The 15,979-nt window shown below is 39.4% G+C and overlaps 1 pseudogene across 1 annotated transcript in view; it reads left to right on the forward strand.

Annotated features, from left to right (window-relative positions):
- Positions 1-878: 878 nt before the first annotated feature.
- Positions 879-15,979, forward strand: part of LOC143287159 (uncharacterized) — a 39,212-nt pseudogene continuing 24,111 nt past the window's right edge. The window contains exons 1-2 of the transcript XR_013055920.1: positions 879-1,324; positions 3,134-4,314. The product of XR_013055920.1 is annotated as an uncharacterized LOC143287159 (transcript). The remainder of the gene's footprint in view (positions 1,325-3,133; positions 4,315-15,979) is intronic.

Genomic DNA, 15,979 nt, shown 5'->3' on the forward strand with positions numbered 1-15,979 from the left:
GGCGGCGCTGATTGGCGGGAAAGGCCCTCGCGGAATGTCACGGACCAATGAATGCTCATCTCGGCTGACTGACAGACGCGGCGATGGCGCGGGGCGGGGTGACGTGCTTTCCTTTCCCTCCCCCTCCCCCCTCCCACCCCTTTCATTCTTCACAGGAAGGCATCCTGGCTTGCAGTCTTGCTGCACGTGCGAAACACGGTGTCGCCGCCCTCTCTCTCTCTCTCTCCCTCCCTCTGTAGCGGAGAGCGGTACATCACTTACTAACCGTATGATCGCCACCCCTCCCTGTAACCCTCATCACCCGTCCCCCCCCCACTCCCCCCTCCCCCGCATACCCCCTCCCCCCCCATCTCATCCCTTACTTCCCCAGAGTTTCGCTTCACCTTTCTCTTAGTCTCTTTCGCTATCCCCACAAACTCCATGTCCCCCCACCCCCCACCTCCCCCCTCCTCTCACTCCCCCCCCCCCCTTCCTTCCCCGAAATCTCACTGTGCATTTTCCACGTCCGTGTGTGTGTGTGTGTGTGTGTGTGTGCCAGTGAGGCGAGGGGAGAGACAGACAGAGACAGAGACACAGAGAGAGACAGCGACAGAGAGAGAGGATGAGAGACACAGAGAGAGACAGAAACAGACAGACAGAGAGAGAGAGAGACAGTCAGAGAGAGAATTGGGGGAGGGGAGGATTTGAACACACATCTTCCTCCCCACTATCCCCCTACCATCCCCCACCCCCCACCACCCCCACTCCCCCACCCAGCCTGCCAGTAGAGCGCGTGCTGCCACAGCCATTTGCAGCCAAGCGAAGCCAGAGAAAAGAAACCAGCACCTGAAAAAGTCTGGCACTCAACTTGTAGTGATAGTGAGCTTCGCTAGCTCGCGCCTGCCTTCGTTTCGGTGGTGCCTCTGCTGCAACTTCTGCTACTACTACTACTACTACCTCCATCCTCACCCCGCGCCCACGGCACCCTCCACCCCCACTCCACTCCACCCCACCACCCTTCACCGTGTGTGCGGTGTGTGTGTGTGTGTGTGTGTGTGAGTGTGTGTTTATATGAGGGTTGTGTTGTTGAGACTGACTGTTGGCGGACAGCACAGGGAGCTTCAGTGCCGCCAGTACTGTCGTCACGTCCTGTGTACCACTGGTGTCCACTCCACTCACTGTCGGTCTGTCGCGGAGTGGCGTCATTCACACTGATTGAAAGAAACGTGGGATACACACAGGAGGAGAAATTCGGTGTGTGTGTGTAGGTGTGTGTGTGTGTGTGTGAGAGAGAGAGATACATCATTGCGTCATCATGATCGTCATCGTCATCGTTCTTTCATAGGTATTGGTGATGCTCAGAATCTGACTGGGGTTTTTTTTTTGTTTTTTTTTGTTTTTTTGTTGTTGAAATGTGACACTTTTTTCTTTTTTCCCCCATTATATATATATATATATATATATATATATATATATATATATATATATATATATAATATATATATATATATATATATATATATATATATATATATATATTGTACAAATATTACTGATAGCAGTTGAGACTGGAACAAAGAGGAGATCCGTGTCAGAATATTTTTTTACGTCTTCATATTTTATCATCCTGTCATAGATATTGACGCTCAGAATACTGACGCTCAGAATCTGGTGGTTGAAATGTGAAAGCTTGTGATCTTAGGGGGTGAAAAACAAACAAACAACACTTCAAAAATTATAACAAATCCTGTTGGAGCATGGAAGAGATCTGTGTCAGAATAATATTACGTCACCATAATAATTATGATCTTTTGACAATCAGTGATGCTCTGAATGTGACGGTCAATCAAAAATTGCAATGAACCCGACGGCTAAGAAATGTATCATACTGCTATTGATGCTTTGAATCTTGTGGTTAAAATGACAAGACTGCTGTGAATGCACTGAATCTTATGGCTAAAAATGACAATTTGGCCATCGATACTCTGAAACGTTTGGATAAGAAATGACAATATTGTCATTGATAATCTGAACCTGCAGGCTAAACAATGACAATATTGTCATTGATACTCTGAATCTTATGACTAAAAATGACAACATTATTGCCGGCAACTGATAACCTGAATCTGCAGGCTGAACAATGACGATAATTATTGCCATTGATGCGCTGAATCTGCAGACTAAACAATGACGATATTGCCATTGATGCTCTGAATCTTATGGATGAAAATGACAATATTTCCATTGACAATCTGAATCTGTAGGTTAAACAATGACGATATTGCCACTGATGCTCTGAATCTTATGGATAAAAATGACAATATTGCCATTGATAATCTGAATCTGCAGGTTAAACAATGACGATATTGCCATTGATGCTCTGAATCTTATGGATAAAAATGACAATATTGCCATTGTTAATCTGAATCTGCAGGTTAAACAATAACGATATTGCCATTGATGCTCTGAATCTTATGGATAAAAATGACAATATTGCCATTGATAATCTGAATCTGCAGGTTAAACAATGACGATATTGCCATTGATGCTCTGAATCTTATGGATAAAAATGACAATATTGCCATTGATAATCTGAATCTGCAGGTTAAACAATGACGATATTGCCATTGATGCTCTGAATCTTATGGATAAAAATGACAATATTGCCATTGATAATCTGAATCTGTAGGTTAAACAATGACGATATTGCCATTGATGCACTGAATCTTACGGTTAATTAAAAAGAGATAGCATTGTCAATGATCTGAATCTGGTTGTAAAAAAGCGACTGACGTTAATTGATCAAAACTCTGAATGTTACGGTTTAAAGAGAGAGAGAGAGAGAGAGAGAGAGAGAGAGAGAGAGAGAGAGAGAGAGAGAATGTTGCACACATCAAATTCGGAAAAAATCAAATAAGGAAAAAATATATATCTTGACGCATCGTTTGCATCATCGTTATATTTCTTTTTATACATAATGCTGATTTTCCATTTCAGATAATGTATAAAGATATATAACATGTTAAAAAGAGAGTCCTGTATCGTTTTAATTTCACTGGCGATTTAAAGGAATACGGGAAGAAAAAAAACAACACAAAAATGTGAGTACATATCATTTTAGTTTATTTTTTTAATACTTTTTTTTTCCTGGCAGTGCCTCGTGCCAGACAGCACAGTCATTATCAGGATCCTCTGGACAAACTCAAGGGGCAGCAGATCAAAGCAAATACGTCACAACTTGTCAGCCAAGGGGGGGAGGATATCCGGGAAATCCCCGTTTCTGTGAGCTGTTGGTTCACAACCCTCACCACTGACATACGGTACAGTCTGTGGTCGTTGTGTGGAAGAAAAAGAGCGTGAAGTCTTTCCTTCGGTTATCACACTCTTCACAAGACGACACACACCCCTGCTTCTTTGACGCTATCAACAAAAAAAAAGAAAAAAAAAAAGAAAAAAAGCTTCCTTCAGGGAACAGAGAGACAGAGAGAAAAAAAAGACCAAAAACCTTGTCAGTCATCAAGAGAAGAGATACCACCACCTACCTATACTACCACTCGGACCTTATCCTCACAGGTCTGTCATCAGCTGGGCAGCATCACCAGCATCACCAGCATCTTTCTCCTCATCCCCGTGCCCTTTGACCCTCCTTCCGAATTCCACGTGCTGCAGCATGCAGGCAGCGTCTCGTTGACAGCTTGGTGACGTCACTGGGGACGACAGACACACGGCAGCGGGAAGGGAGAGACAGAGAGAGAGAGAGAGAGGGAAGAGAGACAGAGAGAAGAGATAGAGACACAGAGGTGAGGGTGAGACAGAGAGACAGAGAGTGAAGGAGCGAGCGAGGGAGGGAGGGAGGTTGGTGAGATCCATCTGGACTGTCGGCAGACATCGGGAGGGTAGGGAAGAGAGAGGTGGGAAGTGCAGATGACTGCTTTCTGATGGACATGTGGCAGCTTCTGAACATCTAGGATTGCCTGCCCTTCTTCCAGTCCTCCTCCTCCTCCTCCTCCCCTCCTCATCCTCCTCCTCCGCCTCAAGAAGCACCGGGTGTTTGCAGCCTGATTTATTTATTCCTCCACTCCTCCTAGAAGCCTGGGATTTTTTTTCCCTCTCTCGCTCATCTCTTCCACACATAGTGTGTGTGTGTGTGTATGTGTGTCTATGTGACAGTGGTGTGTTTTATATCTCGCGATGGGGAGTCTTGTTGCAAAGTATCTCAGCTGATCAGTTAAGAATCTCGCTCTTTCATCTGACAGTCTGTCTCTGTGTCCGTCTTTCCCATATGGGCTCATCAGTGGCAGCAGAACAGCAGACCGTGTTGTCAGCTTGGTGAAGGTGAGTGTTGTGTGTGTGTGTAGAAAACCTGTCTGTCACCTACATGGATGTTTCAAGTTGTTAAAACAACTGCAACAACAACAACAAACAAACAAACAAACCAACCGTGTATTTATTTGTGGGTTTTTTTTCTGTCTGTCTGCCTGTCTGTCTGTCTCTTTCTTTCTTTTTTTCTTTGCTTCTTTCGTTGGAATGTCTCAAATTGATTTTGTACTTGTTTTTCTTTTTTTTTTTCTCTCTATCTTTCATTCATTCTTTCTTTTTTTTCTCCTTTGGAATGTCTCAGGTTATTTTATAATTGTTTCTTTTTTTTCTGTTATTGTTTTTTTCATTTTTTATCAATTTCGCTTTGTTTGTTTGTTTGTCTAGTTGTTGTTTTTTTTTTCATTTTGTTTCGTTCGTTCGTTCTGTCTTTAGATGAAGTGATATTGAACGATATATTTCGTTCTTTCTGTCCTGTATTTTGTGTTTCCTTTCTGTCTGTCTGTCTTTCTTTCCTTGTTTCATTCGTTCGTTCTTTCACTATAAGTAATATTGTACGGGGTTTCTTAATTTGTCTTTCTTTCTTACTGTCTCTCTCTTTCTTTCTTTCGTTCGTTTGCTAATTTCTTTTTCAAAAACAAATTTAGTTTATCGTCTTTTCACTGAGAGTGAAATTAGACGATTTTTGATTTCTTTCTTTTCTTTCTTTCTTTCTTTCTTTCCTTCTTTTTGTCTTCTGCATTTCTTTTCTGTCATTCTTTTATCTTTCTGTCTTTTTTTCATTCATCCATTCACATTGTTAGATGAAGGGTTGATTTTGATTATGTCAATCTATTTTACTGACAGTTCCTTTGAGTGATTTAATTTTAATTTTTTTATGTAACTATGATTTTACCAGTTTGTTTTTGAGTCAAGGGGCGGTTACTCATCGGTGAATCCTGGACCCCCCCATTCCCACCCCCACCCGTCCCACACTCCCACCACCCCCTGCCACCCACACACTCCCCATCATGACAAAATTTCGATTCGTACTCGACGCTTGCTTTCAAATGTCTTTGATCAAAAGGCATGAGATGCAAATAGAATTAGAGAGGAATCAGACTGATGATCCACACGATACAGAGCGCTTCAAACGTGGGACAAAAATAATCATTCATTTTGACGGCTGATGAAATATAATGACACCAAAGAAAGAAATTATCTGATATATATGAAATCACTGAGATAGGAATCTCAGAACGGTGTTAAGTTTCTATGGGGTGGGCTGATAATAAGTGAAAATGTCAAAAGTACTTCTCTTTTTTTTTTTGTGGTCGTAATGTTCTGGTGCATTATATGGAAAAAGGAGTTATAGAGAAATGAAATAAGAGACAAAATGAATAACGTTTTAAAAGTGAGCCAGCTCCTTCAATAGCTGAGCTCTGGAAAGAACTGTAATAGAAGGAATAGAAAGTATAGCATCTTTCAGTTCGTTTGAAAACAAACACACAAACAAAAAAACAAAACAACAACAACAACAACAACAACAACAACACACACACACACACACACACACACACACACACACACACACACACACACACACACACGCACGCACACACACACACACACACACACAACCAGGTCAGCAAAACATATGAAGACATACCGTTCGGTATCAACGTTATCATTGATATGTTACTGTGAGTGATAAGTGATGTTGATATGATGGAAAGACGAATTTAGCACGCCGCTCCCCATCCACCTTCTCTCTTCCTCCCCCCCCCCTGCCCCCCCGCCCCCCATCATCCAATCTCCACCATCCCCCGCCCACCACCCCCTTTTCTTATGCGTAGAGAGAGAGAGAGAGAGAGAGAGAGAGAGAGAGAGAGAGAGAGAGCAGAAAACTACAGAAAAGAACCGCCACATTAACTAATGACTCCTTTTCGGGAATCAAATCAATTAAGTTGATAGCTGTCAGCTAAATCGACTGTTTTGATATTCTACGAAGAGAGAGAGAGAGAGAGAGAGAGAGAGAGAGAGAGAGAGAGAGAGAGAAATAAATAAGTAAAACACTCGTCTTTCTGTTTACGGTTGTGATGCCTTTAAGAATTCCGGGCGGGCGAGGGGGGGTGGGGGGCGGGGTTGAGGGGGTGTGTAGGGGGCGCAGACTTGAGGGGGGTTGCGGGGGGGGGGGGGGGGGGAGGGATTGGCGGAGGAGGTGGAGGAGGAGAGGGTTAGGAGAGGTGAGTATGAGTGTGTGTGTGTGTGTGTGGGGGGGGGGGGGTATAAACTCAGTCAGTTTTTGTCATGACGGTTGGCACCAATTTCAGTTTCAGTTTCAGTTTCTGAAGGAGGTGTCGCTGCGTTCGGACAAATCCATAATACACACGCTACACCACACCACCACACCAGTCTGCCAGGCAAATGCCCGACCAGCAGCCTAACCCAAAGGCGCTTAGTCAGGTCTTGAGTGTTTGCGTATGTGTTTGCGTACCTATCACTGGAGTTTGGCCCAACACTTGGCTTATATCACAGATTGACATAAGTTTACATTTGGGCCAACAGCAAAGTGAGAGGTGTATTATCAATGGTTTCTCCAGTCAATGGGAAATCATTTACAGCTTAGTCTTTTGTGAAGGACTATGACTCTCAAACTAGGAGGCAAAATTGCACTGGCTCTTAGTGCTGCAGCCTTGGGGGGTTAGTTGGCTTTTGGGAACCATTCCAACGCCGACTGTCCTAAAACCCTCTTGGCCGAGAGAGTGGGGATGTACTTGGGCAAGACACTCTCCACTATAATCAAATTCTCGCCCAAATAGTCAGAACAACAGTTGCCTCCTCTGCTGTTCTGATGGTCATAGTCGGACACTACTGACTATCATATATATATATACATATATATATATATATATATATATATATATATATATCACTGGAGTGGATTTCGTCCCGTGTTTGGCATGTAAAGGAACCTGTGACAACGAAAAGAGTTTTCCCTTGCAAAAAGGATTGAAAGCGACAAAAAAACAAAACAAAAAAAAAAAAAAAAAATCACATTGATAGTAAAATACACCTGCAGCATAGACAGAAAGGAAGAAGAAGGAGAAATCGGGTGGCGCTGGAATGTGGCGACACATTCACCCAGGGGAGAGCGGTCTGAATTTCGCACAGAGAAATATGTTGTGACAATTACAATACAATACAACGCAAATTCCAGTACAATACAATACAAATTCCAATGAAATACATTACAAATTCCAACACAATGCAATGAAATACAATACAATACAATTCAACGCATTGCAAAACTATACAATATAAATCCCAATACAATGCAATGAAATATAATACAATACAATTCAACGCATTGCAAAACTATACAATACAAATCCCAATACAATGCAATGAAATACAATACAATACAAATTCCAATACAATGCAATGAAATACAATACAATACAAATTCCAATACAATGCAATACATTACAAATTCCAACACAATGCAATGAAATACAACACAATACAATTCAACGCATTGCAAAACTATACAATACAAATCCCAATACAATGCAATGAAATACAATACAATTCAACGTATTGCAAAACTATACAATGCAAGTCCCAATACAATGCAATGAAATGCAATACAATACAATTTAACGCATTGCAAAACTATACAATACAAATCCCAATACAATGCAATGAAATACAATACAATTCAACGCATTGCAAAACTATACAATACAAATCCCAATACAATGCAATGAAATACAATACAATTCAACGCATTGCAAAACTATACAATACAAATCCCAATACAATGCAATGAAATACAATACAATACAAATTCCAATACAATGCAATACATTACAAATTCCAACACAATGCAATGAAATACAACACAATACAATTCAACGCATTGCAAAACTATACAATACAAATCCATTACAATGCAATGAAATACAATACAATTCAACGCATTGCAAAACTATACAATGCAAATCCCAATACAATACAATGAAATACAATACAATACAATTCAACGCATTGCAAAACTATACAATACAAATCCCAATACAATGCAATGAAATACAATACAATTGAACGCACGGCCTTACAAAACTATACAATACAAATCCCAATACAATGCAATGAAATACAATACAATTGAACGCACGGCCTTACAAAACTATACAATACAAATCCCAATACAATTGGAACTGACTGCCGTCATCAGTTCTAGCATGCTGGGAAGGTGTGGTGAATAGTAGTGTTCGTTCAACTATCCGTCTTGGTTCTGTTAAAGAACAAAAAGATGCTTACTGTCCATCATAACAAAATTAATAATAAGCTATAGAGAATGATGCATCTGCTCCCCAACACCACCCCGCCACCCCCATTTAGCGCATTTCTTAAACAGATTGGGGTGCAGCGCATACGGATCAGTCCACACAGTCAGTAACGCCTCCTTGGAACTGAAACTGTAACCGTGCATGGATGGTTTTATTAATATATATATAATTTATTATTATTATCATTATTATTATTATTACCATAAAATTATATATCTATCTATATATGTATATATCTATCTATATATATATATATGTATATTCTTCCTCCTGTTCAGCAATATATATATATATATATATATATATATATATATATATATATATATATATATATATATATATATGTGTGTGTGTGTGTGTGTGTGTGTGTGTGTGTGTGTGTGTGTGTGTGTGTGTGTGTGTGTGTGTGTGTGTATTCTTCCTCCTATTCAGCGAAGAAAGTCGCGTGCAGAACGCTTTCAACGAAGAAAGTCTGTTTTTCAAGACTAAGACACTATCATTATTGTTATGCCAGCATTTAAAGATTCTTTAGATGATGATATAATAATGATAAGAAGAAGAAGAAGAATGATAAAAAAAACCACAAAAAAACAACAACAACCAATAATGATGATAATGATTAAGACAACTCGGTTATATCCATATACGCTGCACCACATCTGTAATGCAGATGCCTGACCAGCAGCATAACCCAACGCAATAGTCAAGCCGTGTTTCAGTTTAAAGTATATTCATTATAAGTGTTTTTAGACGGAAAGGAGTAAAGTAGTGGATGAAGGAAAGGGAATGCATGTGAATATTAGTGTTAAAAAAAAGTGTTCATGTTATGTATCAGAGGAGAAGTATATTATAAGAAAAAGGTCTAAAGAGATTGTGGTGTGTATTGAATGAGGTGTCATGGGAAGGAGAATATGCATATGCATATCAAGAAGTATTAACCTACAACAATGTAAATATAAATAACAACATTAATTATAACACATCAAAGGAGGATACCAACTGGACTGGAGTTTAAAATTTCCGAAAACATTCTAAGCAATGTGTGTGTGTGTGTGTGTGTGTGTGTGTGTGTGTGTGTGTGTGTGTGTGTGTGTGTGTGTGTGTGTGTGTGTGTGTGTGTGTGTGTGTGTGTGTGTACCTGTCAGAGTGAATTTCTTCAACATATTAATTTTTTGCCAGAGGACAAAACTTTCATTGCCATGGGTTCTTTTTCAATCGCGCTAAGTGCGCTAAAGTGCTGTACACGAGACCTTTGTTTATCGACTCATACGAACGACCAGACGCTTAGTTGGATTTTCCTGTCAAACTTGGGAGAAAGGATGAGAGCGGTGGGATTCGAACCCAGATCCTTTCGGACACTATACTGGCACTGTGAGCTAAGTGTCTCAACCCTTTTGCCACCCTCCTCATTACTGCTACTACTACCACTCCAACTACGACAACAACAACAACAACAACAACAACAACAACAACTACTACTACTACTACTGCTACTACTACTTGTAAAATATTTTTTTGTAGCGCGGAATCTTGCGCAGAGACAAATCAAAGCGCTAACAAAAAACACCATTCACACGGATGTGAGGTCGGTTTCAGAGGAATGTAAAATAAAACGTATAAAATGCCTGGAAATAGACAGCCGGAGACACTGTATAAACTGGGAAGAGAGAGAGAGAAGGGGGAGCGGGTAGCTAAACAAAAAAAAAAGAAATAAAAAAAGAAAGAAAGGAAAAAAGAAAAAAAGAAAGAAAGAAAGAAAAAAAAAAAAAATCAGAAGAAAGTTTCAAAACTTGAGAGAGCTGAGTGCAGTGGTTTGACAAACATGCAAGCCTTGCGTCGAGTTAACACAAGCACTCACAAATAAAGTATGTTCCAATTTCAGTTTCAGTTTCAGTTTCAAGGGAGGTGTCAAACCGTGCCGACTGATTCGTATCCGTTACATTACACCTGTCTGGAAAGAAGAAAGAAGAGAGGATAAATAAATAAATACATAAATAAATAAATATATAGATGAATAAATAAACAAAAAGGTAGCGCTACACTGTAGCGACGTGCTCTTCCTGGGGACAGCAGCCAAAGTTTGATATGTTTTGTTGACTGAGACAAAACGTAATGCAGTACGATGCGATACGATACGATACGATACGATACGACACGATACGATACGATACAGTACCTTGCAATGCAATGCAATGCAGTACACGTATCGTATCGAATCATATCGAATCGTATCGTATCGTGTCAAATCGGATCATAATTAATGTATTGTATTGTACTGATACGATACGATACGATACGAGACGATACGATACGATATGATTCGATTCGATACGATACGATACGATACGATACGATACGATACGATACAGTGGGTATACTAACCCGGAAAGAGTGTCTGAGTGTTATGTAATTTGCACTGTTTGTTACTCAGTCATGATACAACTTTATAAACAATCACTCTCTGTCTCTGTCCCTGTCTGTCTCCCTCCCTCTCTCCCTCTCTCTGTTTTGCTGTTGATGTTTTTTCCTTGTTCTATTTCCACTGATTTTCATTAGTACTATGATATTGTAGTATGACGATAAATTTCAATTTTATTTACGCATTATCTGTTCAGAGTCAAATAGCAACAACTTGTGTGAACCAGCTAACGTCAATACAGCCGAAACATTGAATGACACGTAATGCTGAGAGCATGATGCACATGAGACATCTGATTATCGTCTCATCTGCATTAGCACAAACAGGTAAACATAATTGTAAAACCTGATAAGCACTGGTTTTTAAGAACCCCTGACTTATGAGCGTCGTTTAATCAAACATGGAAAGAAAAAAAAAAGCACACACACACAAAAAAAAGCATATAAACGTTGTTTTTCATACATGAAATTGAATGATAAGTCCCATAGACTCAGTTTCAGAAGCACGAAAACATAATGATTTTTTTCCAAGCGTCGTTTGAGTAACGTAAAAAAAACAAAATGATATTGCAAGCAAAGGTGAGTAACGCATCGAAACATCGCAACACATTGAAACATTGCAACACATTGAAACATCGCAACACATTGAAACATCGGAGCACATCGCAACACATCGCAATACATTGAAATTTTGCAACACATTGAAACATCGCAACACATTGAAACATCGCAACATCGCAACACATTGAAACATTGCAATACATTGAAACATCGCAACACATCGCAACACATCGCAACACACTGAAACATCGCAACACATTGAAACATTGCAATACATTGAAACATCGCAACACATCGCAACACATTGAAACATTGCAACACTTTGAAACATCGAAACATCGCAACACATTGAAACATCGAAACATCGCAACACATTGAAACATCGAAACATCGCAACACATTGAAACATCGCAAAAACATTGACACATCGCAACACATTGAAACATCGCAACACATTGAAACATCGCAACACATTGAAACATCGCAACACATCGCAACACATTGAAACATCGCAACACATTGAAACATTGCAACACTTTGAAACATCGAAACATCGCAACACATTGAAACATCGCAACACATTGAAACATTGCAACACATTGAAACATCGCAACACATTGAAACATTGCAACACATTGAAACATCGCAACACATTGAAACATCGCAACACATTGAAACATTGCAACACATTGAAACATCGCAACACATTGAAACATTGCAACACATTGAAACATCGCAACATCGGAACACATCGCAACACATTGAAACATCGCAACACATTGAAACATTGCAACACATTGAAACATCGAAACATTGCAACACATTGAAACATCGAAACATCGCAACACATTGAAACATTGCAACACATTGAAACATCGCAACACATTGAAACATCGCAACACATTGAAACATCGCAACACATTGAAACATCGAAACATCGCAACACATTGAAACAAAACATTAAAGCCTTATGAATACAGGATTGAGCACACAGAATGATTACGTCTCGAAATCATGATGGTAAAGTCTTATAAGTATTGTTTATCAAAAAAAGAAACATAGAAATTTAAAAAAAGGACTTGTAAGCATACACACATAAAAACAGAGTGATAAACTCTTTCAACGGTTGGTTATCATCAACACATGGAATCATTGTGAGCATCAAAGTCTTTAAGTCTCGGTTAGAAAATATGGAAATGAATAACAAAACTCACAACAAATCCCTTTCTTCTTCTTCTTTTTTTTCTCTCTCTCTCTTTCTTTTTTCTTTTCTTTTCTTTTTTATTTATTTATTTTATTTTATTTTATTTTATTTTTTGTAAACGGTAGTTAATAACACCCGGATACAGAATATAGTAGTGTGAATGAATACAGCGCATATTCTCTAATTAGGGCTAGTGCTGCTTTAATATTAGTTGGAAAATACTTTTTTTTTTTTATTAGTTTTGTTTGAAAAAAAAAATTAAATATAAGACGTTGTTTAATTGGCCAATGTAAAACAGATTGACACTTTCCCCACCCCTTCTTTTTATCGCTCCACGCGTGCGTGTGTGCGTGTGTGCGTGTAGTCTTCAGTTTAACGTCTTCCACTTTAAGTGATATTAGACGAAAGAAGAAAAAAAAAAACGGTATTGGGCAGAGGGTGAAGAATGGTGTGTGTGTATGTGTGTGTGCGCGTGTGCGCGCATGTGTGTGTGTGTGTGTGTGGTGGGGAAAGATACAGAGCACTGGAAAAAATAAAACATTAAAAGGGGAGACATAGGCACCAATATAGAAGGAAACGCTAACATCAAACAACTGTAACAACTGTAACAAATGTCCAATTGAACTATGCAGCAAACCTTCTGCAACAGCAGATAACATCTTGAAATTGTGTGTGTGTGTGTGTGTGTGTGTGTGTGTGTGTGTGTGTGTGTGTGTGTGTGTGAGAGAGAGAGAGAGAGAGAGAGAGAGAGCTTACTCCTTCAACAGCATGCATAAATCAACACTTAACGTCAAACCCTCCAGCCGATCACCTTCCCAACACTTGAACTGAACGTTGATGATGATGATGCACTTAATAGAACCAAAGTACACAGCCCTTAGATGTGCTTCTGTGTGTGGTCTGTTGCTGAAAGCGAGAAATAAATAGATAGATAGATAGATAGATAGATAGATAGATAAATGGAGATAGGTAGATAGATAAATGGAGATAGGTAGATAGATATAGATAGATAGATAGATAGATAGATATATGGAGATAGGTAGATATACAGACAGACAAACAGACAGACAGACAGACAGATAGATAGATATAGATAGATAGATAGATAGATAGATAGATAGATAGATAAATGGAGATAGGTAGATAGATAAATGGAGATAGGTAGATATACAGACAGACAAACAGACAGACAGACAGACAGATAGATAGATAGATAGATAGATAGAGAGCCTTGAAATATAGTGAAAGAGAGGCACACACACACACACACGCACACACACACACACACACACAACAGAGACACACACAGAGCAAGTAAATGAGTAACAGTACCAGTAACAGTATCTGTGTGTGTGTGTGTGTGTGTGTGTGTGTGTGTGTGTGTGTGTGTGTGTGTGTGTGTGTGTGTGTGTGTGTGTTGCCAGTGTATATTTGTGCGTGTGTGCACAAGCGTGGGTTTTCCACGCAGTTCTGTGTGTGTGAACGGAATCAGTGAAAAACGTTGTTTTGTTTTTTTTAAAGAGGCTGGGTGGAACCCCCTCCCCCCCCCTTTTCAGATGATGTTGGAATTTGTCAAGCTGAGAAAGGTAGGGATCCGCCGTGAATTCTTTTTATTTTGTGATTTAAAAAAAAGTTTTTACATTAAAATTTCAGTGAAAAATAGCCTGCGTTATTTACATTAAATTTTCAATGAAAAATAGCCTGCGTTATTATTTTTTTTTTTTTTTCTTAAAACAAATTTCCGAATCAGGCAAACTTGTATTTACCATTGCTATGAAATAGTAGAAACAAACAGATTAATCAAATTTCATATTAAAAATAAAGATAGAGATCTTGTTAGCTAACTGACTGACTAATTAACTAACTCACGAACGAACGAACGAACGAACACGGCATAATGTGTAAGACGTTGGACTCGTGACCCAGTGTTCACCAGTGATAGGGAGACAGAGGCTTCGTTTCGGCATGGTGTTGTGTCCTTGGGAAAGGCACTTTACTCCGATTTTCCTCACACCAACCCAGGTTAGAATAGGTAGGTAGGTAGGTAGGTAGGTAGGTACCTGACTTCGGTTGGGGAAGGAGTGAATTGGGTCTTGTCTTCCTATTATTCTGAGCGCTGGACATTGTGGATATGAAATCATTGCCTCGGTGACCGAAAAAATGCTATGAAAAAAAGAAAAGAAAAGAAAAGAAAACAGAAGAATTAAAAAGAAAAAAAGAAAGAAAAAAAAGAATAGGGGGACGCTCGCTCAGTCTGGCTCCGCGACTAAGCCATTATTGTCGTTAGTAGGGGGCTTAGTAGGTGGTGTCCTAAGTACGTTGAATCAGAACAGCCACCACTGAACACCACCGAAGTGACTCAGCAGCAGTAGAGGGTATCCTCTGGTGTGTGGCCTCCTGGCGACCTAACATCGATGGTTCCCTGCGGACTGCCGACGCTGTGACTGTGACGGACGAACCCGGGTGTGGTCGTGTATAGGGGAATCTAAATGAGCGGCGTGGGAGTAATGCCACTGAAACGGTGCAGACGATGGGGCAGAAAAAAAAAAGAAAAAAAGAATGAGTATATGAATAATTGCCCAGCGAGCAGCAGCAGTAACAACAACAACTGTGACAAGAACAATGATAATAATAACATAACAAGAATGAGTTAAAACAACAACAAAAGTAAGTAAGTAAGAAGAAGAAGAAGAAGAAGCAATAATGTGGGATCTGCGTTTAAGGCAAGACATGGCAGCTATTTTCAGATATTTTCAAAACAGTTTTATTCTAAATTCTGATTATTATTATAGGTGGATATTGTTAGGTATCACCCAGGATTCACAAAAATGTAAAAAGAGTACACTCTTCATGCACCGGTTGCCATGGAAACGATTCAAAATGGCCGACAAACACAAAAATTAAAGCTCTATAACTACAAGACTATTATAGGTACTGCAGTTTTTCTTTTTGTTTTTGATTTATTATTACCTGAACTCACTTTCTACGTTAGGATAGCCGAGTCAAAGTGAAAGTTCTTTTGTCACAGCTGTTTATTTTAAAAAAAAAATCAAGAACAGAAGGTGTCATTTCTTTAAAAAAAAAATTGCTAAAAAATTCAACTTTTAGATATAATGCTATGCCAACGTAGACAGTGAATTCAGGTAATAACAAATCAAACTGATGT

This window comes from Babylonia areolata, chromosome 11 (genome assembly GCF_041734735.1).
Source record: "Babylonia areolata isolate BAREFJ2019XMU chromosome 11, ASM4173473v1, whole genome shotgun sequence".
Taxonomy (NCBI): domain Eukaryota; kingdom Metazoa; phylum Mollusca; class Gastropoda; order Neogastropoda; family Buccinidae; genus Babylonia; species Babylonia areolata.